At 38.2% G+C, this 17362-nt stretch overlaps 1 long non-coding RNA gene across 1 annotated transcript in view; it reads right to left on the bottom strand.

Moving 5' to 3' along the window:
* Positions 1 to 956: 956 nt before the first annotated feature.
* The window catches only part of LOC104909900 (uncharacterized), a 19484-nt gene continuing 3078 nt past the window's right edge, over positions 957 to 17362 (bottom strand). Inside the window, exon 4 of the long non-coding RNA XR_014881499.1 lies at positions 957 to 2737. This is a non-coding gene — a long non-coding RNA (uncharacterized LOC104909900). The remainder of the gene's footprint in view (positions 2738 to 17362) is intronic.

Raw genomic sequence — 17362 nt, 5'->3', positions numbered from 1 at the left:
AGAAACATTTGAATGTTGTACTATGGACGTTGTTTAGTGGGAAGTATCGGTGGTAGGTGGATGGTTGAACTGGATGATCACTGAGGTTTTTTCCAACCTTGGTGATACTGTGATTCTATGAAAAGCTCTCTTTAAGGCAGTTCTAAGAGCTGCACAAAATTCCTGTTGTATTTCTAGTAGGAAACTTTCTTTTCTGAAACTTCTGGTCCTGTAATTGTATTTGTATAGTCTGATCTCTTTATACTTTCCAGTTTAAGTGAGACAGGATTGTATGGCTTAGTTTCGGTTATCTGGCTGGAAAATAAGGTGCAGAGCCAGTAAGAAGATATTTTGTAAGTGTAATCTTTGGGCATGTGAAAAGAAAGCCTTTGCAATGATCCTGATAATCTGTTGAAGTCATACACAATTTCAGTATCACTTGTTATAATATTTGATTAAAGTCCAGCAGAGCATGAAGAGTTACTTTTCGCTGATGAAGACTGATTTACGATTAGTTAAAAGAAAACTAAATGTATTAAGGAATGTGTCAGGTTCGTTTATTTGACAAATGAGTGTAAAACTACTTACAAAACCACTTTAGAACATAGCAGCACCTGGATTGTAATGTATTTTATAGCAGCAATGATGTAAGTCGTTTTAGAACAGTAAAAACAATACCAGGAGGTGCAGCTCAGACCTAGATCACTGAGTGCAGAGGCAGACTCCCACACCATGCCACAGTTGTGATGGATCCCTCCTGCAGTTGTGATGGATCCTGGATGGTAGTCAGCAGTCCAAGTAACCAGCAGGCAGGGAATATGCAGGTGCATGTTATGCTTAAGGGCAAGGTCATGGTTTGATGTTACCCAGCCTGGGCTTTGTACAAAGGAGGTGTTGTAATTAATTTCTATTATGGTAGCAGCTAATATCCTTGACGGTGTTCTATGATTCTATATTTTATGCTTTTTTTGGGGGGGGAAGGGGAGGTGGTGCAAAACATTAAAGACCTGCCTTAAGGTACTTAAAGAGAAAGGCCTTCATTCAGTAAAATGTTTGAGAATTTTATTTTATTTTTTTTTCCCCAGAAGCTACAGAAAAAGAAGTAGAGTATCAAAGGTCAGGTGGGCTGAGACAGATACTGAGTTGCTAGTGAAATTGAGCAGAGAATTCAGAAAACTGTGCTCAAGAGCTTTGTACTCTCCCCAGTTTTCAGTGTGCACCTTGGCTGCTTCAGAAAGGCACGACAGTATGCATACTCAGTGAACAGGCCATTAGATGTTTTATTTCTCAACTTTTTTATTTAAACATCTTCTCTTCATTCAACAACCTATGCTGCTTTTCCCTTAAACCTCAACCAAAATTAATTTGTGGAATACTTAAAAAGGTCATTTTTAATTCTCTTTTTTTATTATTTTTTATTTTTTTAACAGAGAGCCTTTGCAATAGAAGAGATTCTGAAGTTAACCACTAAATGAAATGCTGACTTTCTGAAGTTCATGTATGAATCCTGTACTCACTACTGCTTTGCTCCATTACTAAGAATTGTTGAATTAAGGAATTAACTGTTGATTTGAAAATGATGGGTTGCAAAAGTCAAGCTTTTTTTTTTTTTTAAATGTCAATAATACCACAATAATTTTTACATGCAGTTTTTTAAACAGTACATTTTGTTAATTTGGTTACATTAGCAATATTTTTCATTTCCCAACTATGGTGGAAACACCTACTTGTGTTAAATCCACTTGTTGACTGTTTTAACTTGATAATGATATTGCTCTGTCAACAGGATTCAACAGGATCAACGGCAGAATGTGCAGCATTGCAAATGTAAAGAAACTCTTTCAAAAAGTCTAACTATACAGACTTAAGTCTGAAGTGACAGATCTACATATGAACTGTTCATATATTCCATATTTATTACATATCTCACATATATATTATGTTCTGTATGTGTTGGCAGCCCTAAACATTTCAGTTTAACTTCCAAACTTTGAAGAAATGTTGTTGCTTGGCTGCTGATCACGATGAATAGGGAAGACAAAGTGATAATAAACCTCACAGACTGAAACATTGGATCATTTCTAGCTTCCATTAAGGACAATATAGCTTTATCATTGACTCCTTCAGCACAGAGGCTGTAACTGCTATATCCAGTATTTTTTCCAGTATTTTTTTTTTTTCAGTGGATGGGAAAGGCATTCAGAGTATGGTACAGGCAGCATAAGTTTATCAAGTCTTCTGCTCATCTGGCAAGTAAACAGAACGTGTCCTCTAAGAAGAAACATAACCAGCAATCCCTACAGTGCTGTTAGTCTCAGTCAGGCAACTTCTCCTGAGACATGTATGTTATTTATCTTTATTTCCCTAATCTTTATAATTCTCCTATTAACAGAGAGAAAATGGTGGAGGACTTCATCTAATCATCACAAGCAGAACAGAACTGCAACTACTGGCATCTTAGTGGTTATAGCAGACCAAATAGATGGGAGCCTGGGGCTCACCACCCTTACATACCAAGCCAGCTTGATATGGCTTGATGCCTCCTTGGTGTCTTCCACATCTTCCATGTCTCAAAAGAGCACTTTACTTGCTGAGCTGGATCTTAAAGCTTACAATGTATTCTAAAGCCAAGGAGGATAGAGAGTACTTTTGTGTTCCTTCAGTAGAGGTTCTTCAGAAGAGGGTTCAAGTGGGCTGGAGTCTTTCATCTATCTTGACCCAAATGAACTCCAGTAATTAGGTAGCTCACAATGTTTTCCTGAGTTGAAGGGGAACAACACAAGGAGCAAATATTTTAATTCAGGTCTCTTGATTTTATCACATAGGAAAGCACTTAGACAAATGGAAACATTAGAACAACTGAACAGGATCAGACCAAGGACCCACTTATCCCCAGACACTGTCTCCAAATGTGAATAGTGAGCATACTAAATATTTGAAGAGCAGAGACAGTTTCCTGCAGCTCATGAAGGTAAACAAAAGAACACAAAAGACATAAGCACTAATGTTGAACTGAAAAGATATTCTGTACCCCTCAAAGAATTATACTTTTTGAGGACTGAAGGCAAAGAGCCAAGAGCCTGGAGGCAATTCCCCATGAGTTCATGACATAAAGAAATACAGGCAATTTTTTACATATAAAGAAATATGACAAATGTTAATTTCTGTTTGAACTATATCTTCAATATCCATAAAACCTCATCAGATACTGTGCCATTTGTAGAAAAATGATGTTGTCTCTTTTTAGAGTTTCCAACACTGGTCTTTTTCCTTTTTTTTTTTTTTTTTTTGAGAAAACTCACTGAGATCACCTGTCTCAATTCTCCTATTTCCATGAAGTGTGGTGTTTTTGTGACTAAAATAAGTTTATATACATCTTCCACTGTAAGGAAAACCATACTTTTCTGCTGTTGATAAAAGTCAACCTCGGTTAAAACAAATAAATAGTGAAACACAAGTGGTTTCTATCAGTATACTATCCTAAATTCTGGCTTAGGAGCCAACTGAGTTAGAGGCAGTGAATTTGATTTAGAGGTGGTCCATTTACATTAAAAGCCTGGAACAGATTTTTGCTTATGTGAATTTTCCAGACTACTTCTAATTTATGCAAGATTTTGGCATCTACAACATTATGTAGCAATGAGATCCATTATATATTTAGCAATAAGGCTAAATATATATGCTTGTAAAAGTACTTCCTTCTCTTAATTTTGAACCTGTTAACTGCTAGTGTGAATGTCTCCCATTTTTGAAAGATGGAGAAAAATGATTTCTTATTATCCATTTCTTATTTTCCATAACACTCAGGATTTTATAAATCTTTGTCTTGTTCTTCTAGATCAGCTGTTTTTCAGATTGAGTAGACAATATTCTTGCATAGAAATTTTTTCATACTTTGCATCCTCTTTGTTGCCATTCTATTTTTTACTACATCATTTCCTAGAGAAGGAAAAGAACTACACAAGGTATTCAAGATGTTCGGACTTCTTTAATTTATATTTTACTGTAGGGTAGTAAAATTTTTCTCTCTCTGTTCCTTCCTAATAATGCCTAAACTTCTGTCTGCATTGCAGCTTCTCATCAAGGCGATATATTCATAGAAATACGTATCTATAAGGCATGATTTCAAATCAAAATAGTAATAGTCAACTTGGGGTCCATCAAGGAAATTGTTTTTTTCTTGTACATGTCACTTTACAGTAATCTCTACTGAATTTTACCTGCCATTTTTTTGCCTAGTCACTCAGTAAAAATCTTTTCCATTAAACTTACTACATATTTTTGCAGATCTTCAAAATGGTGCTCATCTTTAATTTACTCAGTGACTACCTGCAAATCTACTTCTTCCTGAAGACTTTTGTTGGATTTTGCTTATGTTGTGAGAATTTTAAGAGAAAGAGTTTTCTGAGAGAGGAAATTGTCCAAAACTTTTCCTCCCCATTCCTTCTTCCATGCTGAACTCTGGCTGCTTTTAGAAATGAAAGAACTCACAGGAGCTCAGAGAGAGTCACTTAGATCCCACTGGTAACCTTTCCCATTTCTTCCCTAGGTAATCTGATCTCTTCTCCAGTCGAAGAAACCTAACACATCAGTCTTCATATATCATCTTCATGAGCTAAACTGCCAGGGAAGTTTATGATCTGACTTCAGAAAAATTCCATGAGAAAACAAATAATTTATTTTTCCAGATGCCTGGTCTTGAGAATGTAGCATGTAGCATTCAAGGTAGATAAGGAAACAACTAAAGGCAGAAGTAATTTAGTAAAAATTGTTCTTGGTATATTAAGTGGGAATTCTTTACTGAATGACACACTTACAGCCAGGCACCAGGCTGCTATAGTGTTCTCTTACCCTTTGAGCACTCAGATTCCTTGACTCTCCACTTGCCCTTTGCAACAGCTGTCCAGGTCCTTCCCTTATGGTACAGTCTTAATGATGACCGTGCCCAGAGCTGCATCCTCACACCTCTTCTTCACAACCCACATAGAACCCTGCAGCCTCTAACCCAAAAGAATGTGACAAATATTTCCAACACCAGCAATCCTCTTTCTTGTGGAGAAGAGGAGCCAAGGGGGGAATTTCCTACCTCCTCCTCCCTTTTCTTCATCAGCCTTTGCTAATCCTGTTGAAATCCTCAGGCACAGATTCTCAGACCTGTTAGTTTTCTCTGGCTCCCTTGGACTGTGCTGCACTCAAGGCTTGATCCAGTATCTCATTTCGCTAGCCACAGTTTTACTTGGGAAACCTGTAAAGGCTGTTAATATACTGATGGAATTTGTCTATTTATACATCTTTCTACTAACACTGACTTCTCTGCCAGATATTAACAGAATTACAGCCAGTTAGTTCATTAATATGAAAACAAAAATTGTTAAAATATGGCATTTTGTTTCTGCCTTTAATTATGAAAGTATGTAGTTTCAAATCATATTTTATTGTGAGAAGAAAGCAAAAATAAAAATATGTTCCAAATTCAGATCAAAATCAATGCTATTCTCCTTTGAAACCTAAACTTACAGTTCTAGTTTTGACTGTAAATACTTATCCACATAGACAACTAAAGGAATTGTTACTGTGTAAGCACTTACATGGTTAAAATAGCTGTTGAAAATCCCAGAGCATACTCATTAGTGTCTGGTTTTCATCTATGGTGCATCTGTAGTTGTAGCATGAAGATCTGGCAGTTTATCTGTGAACGAGTCAAGCCTTAGCTTGCATTGGTGAGATGGAAATAAGAAGAGACATTTTGACTAGGTAAAACCTAAGGTACAAGTATCTTGCAGATTCCAGTATTTAGTTCCTCTATCATTCTTTTATGTAAGAACAAATCATACATGAACGACATTTATGTGGATTTTTTACATTCTCCATAATCACAAGATGGCTGGACTGGCCTATAAAAAAAAGATTGCTATTTAGTTTTCTTTTTTTGTTAGCAGCTGAATTTTAGGATATTTCTGACATCTATGTAGACCTTTCGAAATTCACAGCACAACTTCCAAAAAAGTTACAGTATCATGTGCAATTTTACTTCTACTGTCTTTGGTGCACATGATTATCTTGTACTGGAATACCAGAACAGTGTGAAACAGAAGGAAACAAAAGAAATACAAAAATATCAGGAGAAATGCTGGTTAAAAAATGGAAAGAAAGAAATCCTCCCCTTTCTGTAAATCTATTGGAGCTTTCAGATACATTTTATGAGCCTTCATATATGAAAGTTCAAAATTCAGTGTTCTTGTGATAGATTTGGATACATGCCTTGATAGGGAGTGTGATACCACATAAAACTGATATTTCACTTTTCTCTATAACTTATACAGTGGAGAAAGGAATCTGTGTAAACCTTTTAATCACCTCTTAATCACCTCTTAAGTACTGGAATTTATTTCTTCCTGATCAGCTCCATATTAATAGCAAGAGAAAAGTAAAACATAGCATGTGAAATCAGGATGAAAATATTTTAGGTGTGTTTACTGTATCTCAGTGTTAAAAATGTGTAGAAAGACTGTAAAAGATATGTGGATCCTGTCTTTTCATAAAACTCTTTAAATCAGGGAGAGGCAGATTCTATGTTCTTTATGTGAAAATCTAGATTAAAAATCCCATTTTCAAATATGTTTAACGATTGAAATGTCCTAAAAAATAATAAAGGAGAAAGTACCACAAAACCTGAACTTTCAGACTGTAATCCAGAAATTTCTGGACTTAATCCTTTAATTAGGAATCCACAGCTATTTTCTTACCTTGCTGCTTGTTTTCCTTTGCAGTGATCTTGATACACTAAATTCACTAGAGCTATAAGAAAGCAGTCAACCACAGGGAAGAGATATCTGTCATTCATTTTACAATGAAGACCAGTATACACCATTTATTTTCAGAGACACATTGCAGTAGCACTGGACTGCTTATTTTAATGTTTCATGGGAACTGTGGTTAATGACGCACTGTAGCTGAACAAATAATATTGAATCTTTTTCTTTGATGCTAAAGCTGTCATGATAGCAATCCATGGGCTGTTTCATTTCTAAAGAATGCACTGGAAAACTGACAGCTATGATAACAATGCACTGTGAAATAAACAGCTCAAATGAGAATTTTTTCTTGGCATACACTTTGATGACTTTGTATTATACGGAGCTTAGGCTGATTAAATGTAAAAGCAGGTCTTGGCTATTAGTTCTTTCTTATTAATTGGATATAAACCCTATTGTGTAAAAGGCTGCATATATTTTTCCTTAGCTATTATGCCTGGTGCTGTGATGGGGCAATTGATAGTGGGTTTAAGACTAAATTCATTATATCTCTGGTTTGTATCTGTAACTTGGGTTAAAATCAATGTGGGTAGCTATTTCATTGCACTGTGCAAGGCATTTTAGCTGCAAATGAAAGGTGAAGGAGAAGGTTTAGATTAAATCAATATCATATTGATTACAGGCTTATAGAGTTGTTTCTTTACCTACTGTTTTGATTGCCTCACTTCCAAATTTGATGATCTGCTCAAGATGGCCTAACAACACAATAGTTTTAGCTCACTGAACTACTCATCCAATACCAATTTCAGCCTTTGAAATATAATCTTGATTCCTACATAACTTATTGACAGCTTTAGTAATTTAAGCCTTAGTGACATTGTCAGTTTTATAATGCTTGCTAATCATCAAGCAATGAAATTTCATATTTGCAAATGTTAACATTTTAAAAATGTTAGGTTGGCCAACTTCATGCATTAAAACCTTTATTCAGTAGTATTTCACTATTTCATTAATTAATGACAGTAATTAATTCATTCTATTTTTTGCAATTAGATATTAGAAGTCAAAACAAATATTTCATTGAAGAAAAATAGGAACATCTTGTGAAATAAGACATTTCCCTGGAGTGATATCAAAAAGACCCATTCAGGAATTACTAAACTGAGACCAACCAATCGTAATTCTATATGTTTTATTAAAAAGAAATCAGTTAATGGAACTAAGTTAGGTATTTCCCATGCTTTCTGGCAAGTAAAAGAAGAAAAAAAATTAGTGAAGTCAGAACCATGCCCTGGGAATACCATTGTAGTTTTCTAATGAATCCAGTTCGGGAAAATATGAATTGAATATTTTAGAGTTAAGATAATAGCACAACTAAGCAGGAATGCAATTTGCATTTCAGCAGAAAGTATGGCTGTGCTAATATACACGAGGAAAATTCAGACACTGTATTTGCTCATTATTATTTTTTTTCTCATTCCCTTTGGACTTCATTTTCTGCAGTTTTAAGCTTGGACTCATATTCATAAACTATTGAATTGCTAACTGTTGCTTAAAAATCTTGGCTTTCTGTAGCCCAGAGAATAATCAGGATGAACAATTTACTGCCCTGTGAGAAGTTGGTGTGTCCCCCACTCAGTTTGCACACATAATTCCAATTGCAATTTTGGTGGGCTCTGCTTGTACACATCATTTGAAAATAATGAGAGGGTTGTAGTGAATTTTGTCTTGCAATTTGATCCATTACATTTGCTCCTTTAGTCTCATATCACTCATGTGTGCTGGGTGGATGGGGGAAGAGCGGTAGATGTAGTCTACCTTGATTTTAGAAAGGCGTTTGATACTGTCTCCCACGACATCCTTATAACAAAGCTGAGGAAGTGTGGGATAGACGAGTGGACAGTGAGGTGGGTTGAGAACTGGCTGACTGGCAGAGCGCAGAGGGTCGTCGTTGGTGGTGCAGAGTCTGGCTGGAGACCTGTGACCAGTGGTGTCCCCCAGGGGTCTGTGCTGGGTCTGGTCTTGTTCAACATCTTCATCAATGACCTTGATGAGGGGATAGTGGCCACCCTCAGCAAGTTTGCTGATGATACGAAGTTGGGAGGATTGGCTGACACGCCTGAAGGCTGTGCTGCCATTCAGCGAGACCTGGACAGGCTGGAGAGCTGGGCAGTAAGAAACCGGATGAGGTTCAACAAAATCAAGTGTAGGGTCTTACACCTAGGGAGGAAGAATTGCATGCACCAATACAGAGCTGCTGGAGAGGAGCTCTGCAGAGAGCGACCTGGGCGTCCTGGTGGACGACAGGTTGGCCATGAGCCAGCAGTGTGCCCTCGTGGCCAAAAAGGCCAATGGCATTCTGGGGTGCATTAAGAAGAGCGTGTCCAGCAGGTCGAGGGAGGTGATCCTCCCCCTCTACTCTGCCCTGGTAAGGCCTCATCTGGAGTACTGTGTCCAGTTCTGGGCTCCCCAGTACAAAAAAGACAGGGATCTCTTGGAAAGAGTCCAGCGGAGGGCCACAAAGATGGTGAAGGGCCTGGAGCATCTCCCCTATGAAGAAAGGCTAAGTAAACTGGGTCTGTTTAGCCTTGAGAAAAGAAGACTGAGAGGGGACCTGATCCAGGTTTATAAATATCTGAGGTGTGGCGGCCATAGTGGTGAGGCCAGTCTCTTTTCAGTGGTACGTGGAGACAGGACGAGGGGAAACGGACATAAGCTGCAGCATAGGAAGTTTCGCACGAATGTGCGTAAGAACTTCTTCACGGTGAGGGTGACGGAGCACTGGAACAGGCTGCCCAGGGAGGTTGTGGAGTCTCCTTCTCTGGAGATATTCAAGTCTCGCCTGGACGCCTACCTGTGCGACCTGGTGTAGGGAACCTGCTTTGGCAGGGGGGTTGGTCTCGATGATCTCTAGAGGTCCCTTCCAACCCCTACAATTCTGTGATTCTGTGATTCTGTGATGTGGATCTCGTAGTGCACTGTTGTGTCACAGAACACTCAAGTTAATCAAATGAATGAATTAACTCAATCATTCAGCAGTATTGCAGAAAGGGCATGCCTGCATTATTTTGTTTCAGCAAATGCACGTGTGCATTGTGTGCATTACTCCACTTATATGTACAGTTACACCAGTATGTGGACAGAGGTTATTTTGGCCTAGGTCTGTGTAACCACACAGCTTGAGAAATTCTAATAAATTGCTGCACAAACTTCATCAGGTATTACATTTATGATGTTACAGAGTCTATGCCCCTCTCTAAATATTGCTAGCTGCCACATCCCCAGTCAGATTTTCAGTAAGTTCCATGTAGTGAGGCAAACACAGTAGGCCTAGGTCAAATGTATCCAGCTGTGGGAAGATTTGGCAACAGGCAGTCTTTGATCATATGCTAAATGCAAGTCAAGCCAACCAGACTGGGATTTTGCTTTCTGTCTTCTGCCCTGTGATTTGACAGATCTGGCAGGAAAGGTGCAGAAGGATTGCCTGAGTCCCTAAAGGCCTCTGTAGCTTCAATCCAGCCTTGCAAGAGTCATACAGCCCAGCACAGGCAAGAGTAAAACTTGCAGATTGTAAGGCCCTCCCACGAGGGAGAATAAAGAAAATAAATTGGAAGAAGGAATTACAAACAAACATGGAAACCTCACTCTCTGGAAGGGTTTTACAGTGTCAGGGAGGACTCCCTTTTGTTTATTCTGTTGTTAGTGACTGGGAAGCCTTTTTCCTGGCTAGATGCTTATTTGACTTGGAAGGCAAAAAGCCATTTTCTTCTGTAGTGAGCGTGTAAATTAGGCATATAGTCTTCAGCATGTAGCTGCCAAAGTCAAAGGAATGGGCATTTCCATATGCTTTTTGGCATTCTGTATTTCCTCCTCCAATCTATGGGACTGCAGCCAGTGGGTTCCTATTGCTACTCAGCACTATCAAAGGACAAGGAAGTACAAAGCTGATAACAGTGAATGGTTTATATTTCTAAAAGTTCATATTTTAGATAATTGAAATGCAGAGCAATGTCATCAAAGTCAATTCTGAACATGATAATGTGAAAGAATGTTTTCTGGAACAGCAATTGTATCTTTTGTTCTTAGATAAAATTACTGAACTAAATAGGAAATGCTCATAGGCTGTAGCTTTAGAGCCAATTTTTAACAGAGGATATTTTTACATGCAGTTCGTGAACTGCTAAAATTGAGATATTCAAGTGGAAATGCTGTTGCTGCAGCAGTGTGCTGTCAGTAATCATGACTAAAACAGAACAGGTACTGGCACAAGCAAAGTAGCTCTATGTATTTAAATCTCTCCAATACCCAGCATTGTGGCAACTAGAGTAATGTATGTACACATCTGTAGTTCATCTCCTGCTGCACAAAATATTTTTTTTACTCATGCTGTTATTGCTTAAACTATCTCCATCCTAAACTGGGATTCTACAGTCGTCTGCTGATACATATCTTTAAGGGAATATAGGCAGAGAGGGTACAACAGAGAGAGAACAATATGATAACAGACAATGTGCTTGGTTGCAGCCCATTGGTAGCCTAAGTGTGGTGAGTATCCTATAAGCATCACAGAAAGGGAGAGCTCTATGAAAGGATTTGAAAGGGTATAATGAAGTAACAGAGATGCTTCTTTCAAAGCCAAATGAGGAGGTGAGAGCCAACACCAGGAGGAGATGAGAGAGGATGGTTCTTGCTCAGATATTTAAATGACTGGAAGATACTGGATGAGAGAGAGGACTCGGTACCATAACAATACTCAGCATCTTCTAGAAAGTGAAACGGGGAAGAAGAAGTAACAGCTGGAGGCTCGTAGCTTATTCTTGCCACAACAGAGAATTATCCACTGAGAAGTTTTACACTTTCTGTTAATAATGTATAACAATATTGGCTTCTGCTGAAAATGAGGTGAGGTCCGTGCAAACACAAGAGATGGACAAACCCCATCTCAGTGAGTTTTGGCTATGCATACTGCTAATGAGGATTTGGTAACTAAGTCATATGCAGTTGTTTAAAAATCTTGGCCAAGGAGAGGTATGTGGATGAGTGATAATTCTTCAGATGAATATCAGTTTTCCATTACAAGTTGGGACGATAATTTTCCATTTATTTTAACTTGCATTAAATTCATTCTAAAGTCAATCTTCTTGCATCTGTTTTGCTTTATTACAGTTAAAGAATTCAGGGAGACTACGGGCTGGAGAGATAATCAGAAGCAAAAAGTTTAATAAGGAAGAGAATTTATATGGATATTAAATCTTCACCATCATTTTTCTCTCTTGAGACCAGATACAAAGGCTTGTGAAGTGAAAAAAAAGTCCTTCCACCATCTCATTTGGGCTTTTGGTTTGTCTCTCATACCTCACCAGCTGCGCTAGCAAGTAAATCAAAGAATATCATATTGGTATGAAATAATCTGTAGGGCCATGGAAGATGCTACCAACAATGGATTCTGTAGTATGTTTAATTCACAAAGTCATTTGAAATGAAAATTGTAGGTCTGCTGGGATGAAAAGGATTCCAATGTGCTACTGTTGATCAGGTGTGGTATAGACAACACCTCTGAAAGCACTGGTCTGATATAAACAACTTGCAGCTATCATTAGCAATTCCACTCTGCTCTGCTTTCACTGCATGTTTTGCTACAAGCATTATAACTTGACAACATGCTAGAGAGTTTTGAGGCAGAAATAAACAGAAGCAGAATATTCTAAGAAATTCAGCTCATACCATGGTTAGCAGCTTCTGTTTTTCTAAGACTCACCCCCTTATTTTTTTTTCTCAAGCAACTTCTGAAAAAGGCAACAATAACATATTTTCTAATTTCTACTTTCTTTTCAGGTCCATTAACATATTTTGCTAGTTCTTAGCCTGCCTCAGGAGAAAAAAATGCATGCTGAAACTTGCCCCTTCTGACTTTCCTCAGTCAAGGTGCTACTGTTCTGAGAGAGGCACCAGTCAGGCCCTCTGACTGAATAAGGATGCACCTTGCCTGAGCCTGGAAGGGCAACAAGTGGCAGTGAAAGAGGGCATGTTGCAGGACAGTCTGAAAACACCTCTTGACTAAGAAAAATGTGAACTTTAGGTCAGGCTTTGAAAAAAAAAACCCACAATACCTAGAATATAGGCTAAGCCATCCCTCAGTATCTATTCATATTTACTGCGGGTTGTCTTTGAGGACACTTCTGCCTATAACATCTTGGGAATGACACTGGACCTTTGGAAATCCTTAGAGCATAGCAAGGTCACAAGGACTGACAGGAAATGGGATTCTGTGCAAATACACAGAAGTTGACACTGAGAAAGTGCAAAGGGGACTCTGCTCAGGGCAAAGCCTTTCTGCCTCCCTTCTTGTTTTTTTCCACTGAGCTGTTGGCGTGTGGAAATGATTCCAGCTGCAAGCTGAAAGCCTACAGAAAACATTAAAACTATTAGAAATATGTAGAGATTTTAGAGCCATGAAGGGTAGTAATGAGCATTTATGTACTTCAGTAACGCCCCCAGAAAAGATTCCCTATTACGTTAGCTGCAGCTGTGCTTCCCCTCAGTTAATAGCCTGTGTCCTGACCAGCCCAGCAGAGGTGAGTGAGAATATACGAACAGATGACACGGGAGAGATCTATGTGGGATTTGAAGCAGAAGATGGAAGCATTAAAATATGTCCTGGATGTTGTTTGGCCCTCATTTTCTCCTGCCAGCTGCAGAGACCCAAAGATAATGTTCTCTTAACACGCTCTGGACAGCAACAAGGCATTCTTGGCAAACCTGATGCTGTGTTCACCATGGATTTTGGCAATTACTCCAGTGTTGTTTTCCTAGGCAGAAGATAGTAATTACGGCTCTGAGAGGTATAAAATGACTAGGCTCATTTCAATTGAATATTCAGCTTAAATTCTAAAATGAAACCCTATAAAATTCAACATTATTAGCTATTAGGCTGTTAACAATTTTAGCAGAAACATCCAGCTATTTTAGGGTTGTGAATGGAATTTGAAAATGGCATCACCAGCTTTCTTCAACTCTTTCTTCATACATACAGCTTACTAAGAATAAACAGTCAGATCTGCCTTTTGATGCAATGCTGTTCTCGAATGCAGTTAAATCAATGATTCTTTAAAGCATGTTGTGTTTTTTTTTTCCCTCATGTTTTTATTCAGTGTATAAGTCATGCAGTGGTAACGGAAAAATTAATCTTGTACTCTCCTGGGCATCTTTGTGATCGAGGTTTTGATGGTTTGATGGTTTACGGTCACCTTCAGTCAAAAGTGGCCTCACGTAAGTGAAGACTATGTTTCTTATTACCAATGGATATGCCCAACATCTATTTTTTTGTTGTTGTTTGTTTGTTTTCTCTTTTTGAGCTCTCCAAAAATTAATTTCTGTTAATGCTTCTTTTCCTAATTTGACTGGGCTTCCAAAAGAAGAGTGCTTCATTACCACAGGCACTCAGTTTTATGCCAAATGCCAAATTTTCCCAGGTAACATGTTTTTGTTAGTTCTTATGAGTTCTCAAACTTGTAAGATGTGTGTCTCACTCCCAAAGACCTCCTTCCAGTTTGAATACTGATACTAGGCACAATGTCCCTCAATAGTTTTAATTTCCCTAGAATCCCTTTCTCATCAGTTGTGTCAACTATGCTGATGGTAGCTAAAAATCTTACTTTATCTAACATGTCACCATCACTCTGTTAATTTTCCTCTGCAGTGTGCTGTTTCCATTATAGTAATCTAGAGGTCTGGGGAGAGAATGAATATTCAGCTTTAGCCAGGCAAAGTCAGGTGTTTTTCCAAAGCTTCTCAAACCCTGGACATTCACTTCTTTTCTCCTCACATCAAAATGTCACTTACGGATATTACTGTACTCTGTTTATCATCTACGGTTCACTCTATTTTCCAGTGCAGTGGAAATGTCAATTGGAGGAAACCACTTGCTTCAAAGTAGAAAGCTCACAAAAATTCTTGCTTGCTTTTTCTTCGGTTTGTTTTTAGAATTTTTCTAAATAGTACCCCTAATAGTACCCCCTAACAGTACCAACCGGCAACTTACCAACATACTGGGTGGATAAAATATTTGCCATCTGACAGTTCTCCAGAAATACCTCCCCTTGTGGAAATTTCCGCAAGGAAAGCGATCACTCTATGTATGTGTTTAATCCCCATGATTCTTATCAGGTAGGAATTTTAAGCATTGCTCTTTTAGCATCTTTGACTGAACAGCCAACTGTGCTCTTCTATAACCATAAGAATCTCAGAGCAACAAGTTAGTACTTCTTCCTCTTTAGCTGAAGATGTAGGGGGAGTGAAAACCAGGGAAGGCAGGACTTAGCCCTTGGGGGTTGGGCCTTCAACTCAGAGTCTCCTTCCTGTGGGTCATACTCTTTTACATTTCCACACTTGTTTCTTCTTTCTGCTTCACTGAAGAAAGCACCCTCTTGATTTGACCATAAGCCTAACATAGTTTTAACTCAGAAATGGGATTTTTTGCTTGTTTGTACTACCTCAAAATGGTAGGGTTATTTTTTCTTGTTCTTTTCTTTTCCTCCTGATCTCTTATTTCATAGGCTCACATGGCGAAAATCAAGTCTCAAACAGATGCCCTATGTTCCATAACCCACTTATTTCTTTTTCATCTGTAAGTTCTTCTGTTGATGACGCTGCATTCATCGCTAATGTCCTTGTTCTGGCACATACTCCCTTGCACACCTATACCCAATTTAAATTTAATAACAGCCTCACGGCCTGCACTGTGATAGTCCATAGGTCTATGCAGAATCCTCCTGAACCAGTGATGTTCTTTATGCTCGCTGTAAGTACTCTTAAAAAATAATGTGACTTATTGCAGTTCTTGCGTATTTTCCAAGTCCTCAGTGCCAGGGTGTCTAACAGAGGTCTGTTTCATTCAGTGTCTTAGTCTAACCGGTCAGCACTGTGTCACAGGAACCTCTGAGCAGCACAATAACCAAGCCCAACTGGTCCACATAACAAAAGGGCTTCTGTGGCAACAAGCTGCTACAGAAGAGACACTGCCATGGAGACCATTCTTGATCCAGTAAGAAAGATCTATTGTATTTCACATCCCTTTGTTCTGAAAGCAGTAGGAATTATCTCACAACCATTCATCATGAGCCAATGAGATATCGCGAGTGTAATGTTTGGGGACTGCAAAAGTGTCAAAGCTCATAAAATTAGTCTTCTTGGGACAGGGAGAGTAAAAAGGAAGTGAAATATATGCTATCTGCTGAACCGGAAGAGTACCAAGATGAGCTCGAGAATTAAAGAGAGACCAAATGGGCTTACCTGCACTCCCCAAGTAATTGCTCGTTTTGGAATGAGGTACACATCTGCACATGAGCAGTGGGGGGACAGAATGAAAGAAGAGAATAAAGCTGACTTACTCTCTGCACATTGAATAAGGCAAGTTCTTTTTTTGAACATCTATCAACTTTTTGTTTTGTTTTCCTGAGGTGCATCTCCGTTCTCTCTCCCCTCTTTGCTCTTATGCAAAAGAGTAGGTAAGTTTATCTCTCTGTTGAGGTGTAATGCATTACATAGAGTAAGACCCTGAGACTGACATTTTCTTGGTATGATCCAAAACTACTCGTACGTGTGCAAAACCTGCCTGGGAGCAGAATGCATTCGTCCAGCCTTGTAAGGCCAGACTGCATTCCAGGAGTGGCTGTGCAGCCGGTGCGTCCACACCCTGTATGTGCTGCCCACATGGAAAGCTACGGCTCCTATCCCAGATTTCTACATGAAAAAAAAAATAAAAATAAAAATCCAAGAGAATCTTATTTGGAAACATTTTGTAGCTCATTTTGTGAATTGTCTACTTTCAGCTAACTGCAGTTCTGTGAGTGCATTCAAATCTGATGGTAAAAACTTGCTTTATTTTCTCCATAGATCCATACGGAAGAACTTCAATAGAAAACAGTAGATTGTTGATGTTAATACTTAGTTGCTTTTCACTTTCCCTCCCTCTTTTTTTTTAGGCATCAGTCTTTCAAAGCTTAGTTCCATGTGAATGTCTCTCAGTTGTTATATGATGTCAAACTTATTTTTGGGACATGTAAAAATACCATAAGGGCTCACTAGTCTTCTAATGAGGTAAAATTACTTCTGAAGGATAAAATTAGCATGCTGGAACTTTCCCAACAATTATATTTGTACAGCCCTACCATGTACATTATACAGCATGCTTCTAAAAAATCATTACTATGAAATACATACTCTTGATGTCTTTTTACAATCTTTAGTTATTTTGAGGTACTTTTTAATGCAATAATTACTTTTTCTCTCCCTCCAAAATCTTTAAATTTGCACTAAGAATAATCCACAGTGTATAATCTTATTATTGTGAGAAATAACATAATTGTAATGAAACAGTATTCAAGAAACTGGTTAAAAAGGAAAAAGAAAAATAGGAAACATATATATAGGTTATATATGTATATATGTAATACTTATTACAATAGTTTATTTTTTTCCCAAACAATTTTTAGACTTTTCATTTATCTTGACAACTTCTAGCGAATGTCACCTGAGATGAGGCAGAAATGTGAAATCAGGAAAAATCTATTCCTATTAGCCAATTTTTCAAGTTAAAAAGAAAAATATAAAAGAGTGAACTAACCTAC

The sequence above is a fragment of the Meleagris gallopavo genome, chromosome 2 (assembly GCF_905368555.1).
Source record: "Meleagris gallopavo chromosome 2, MGAL_WU_HG_1.1, whole genome shotgun sequence".
Classification (NCBI taxonomy): Eukaryota; Metazoa; Chordata; class Aves; order Galliformes; family Phasianidae; genus Meleagris; species Meleagris gallopavo.
This window is presented reverse-complemented; position numbering and strand designations above follow the sequence as displayed.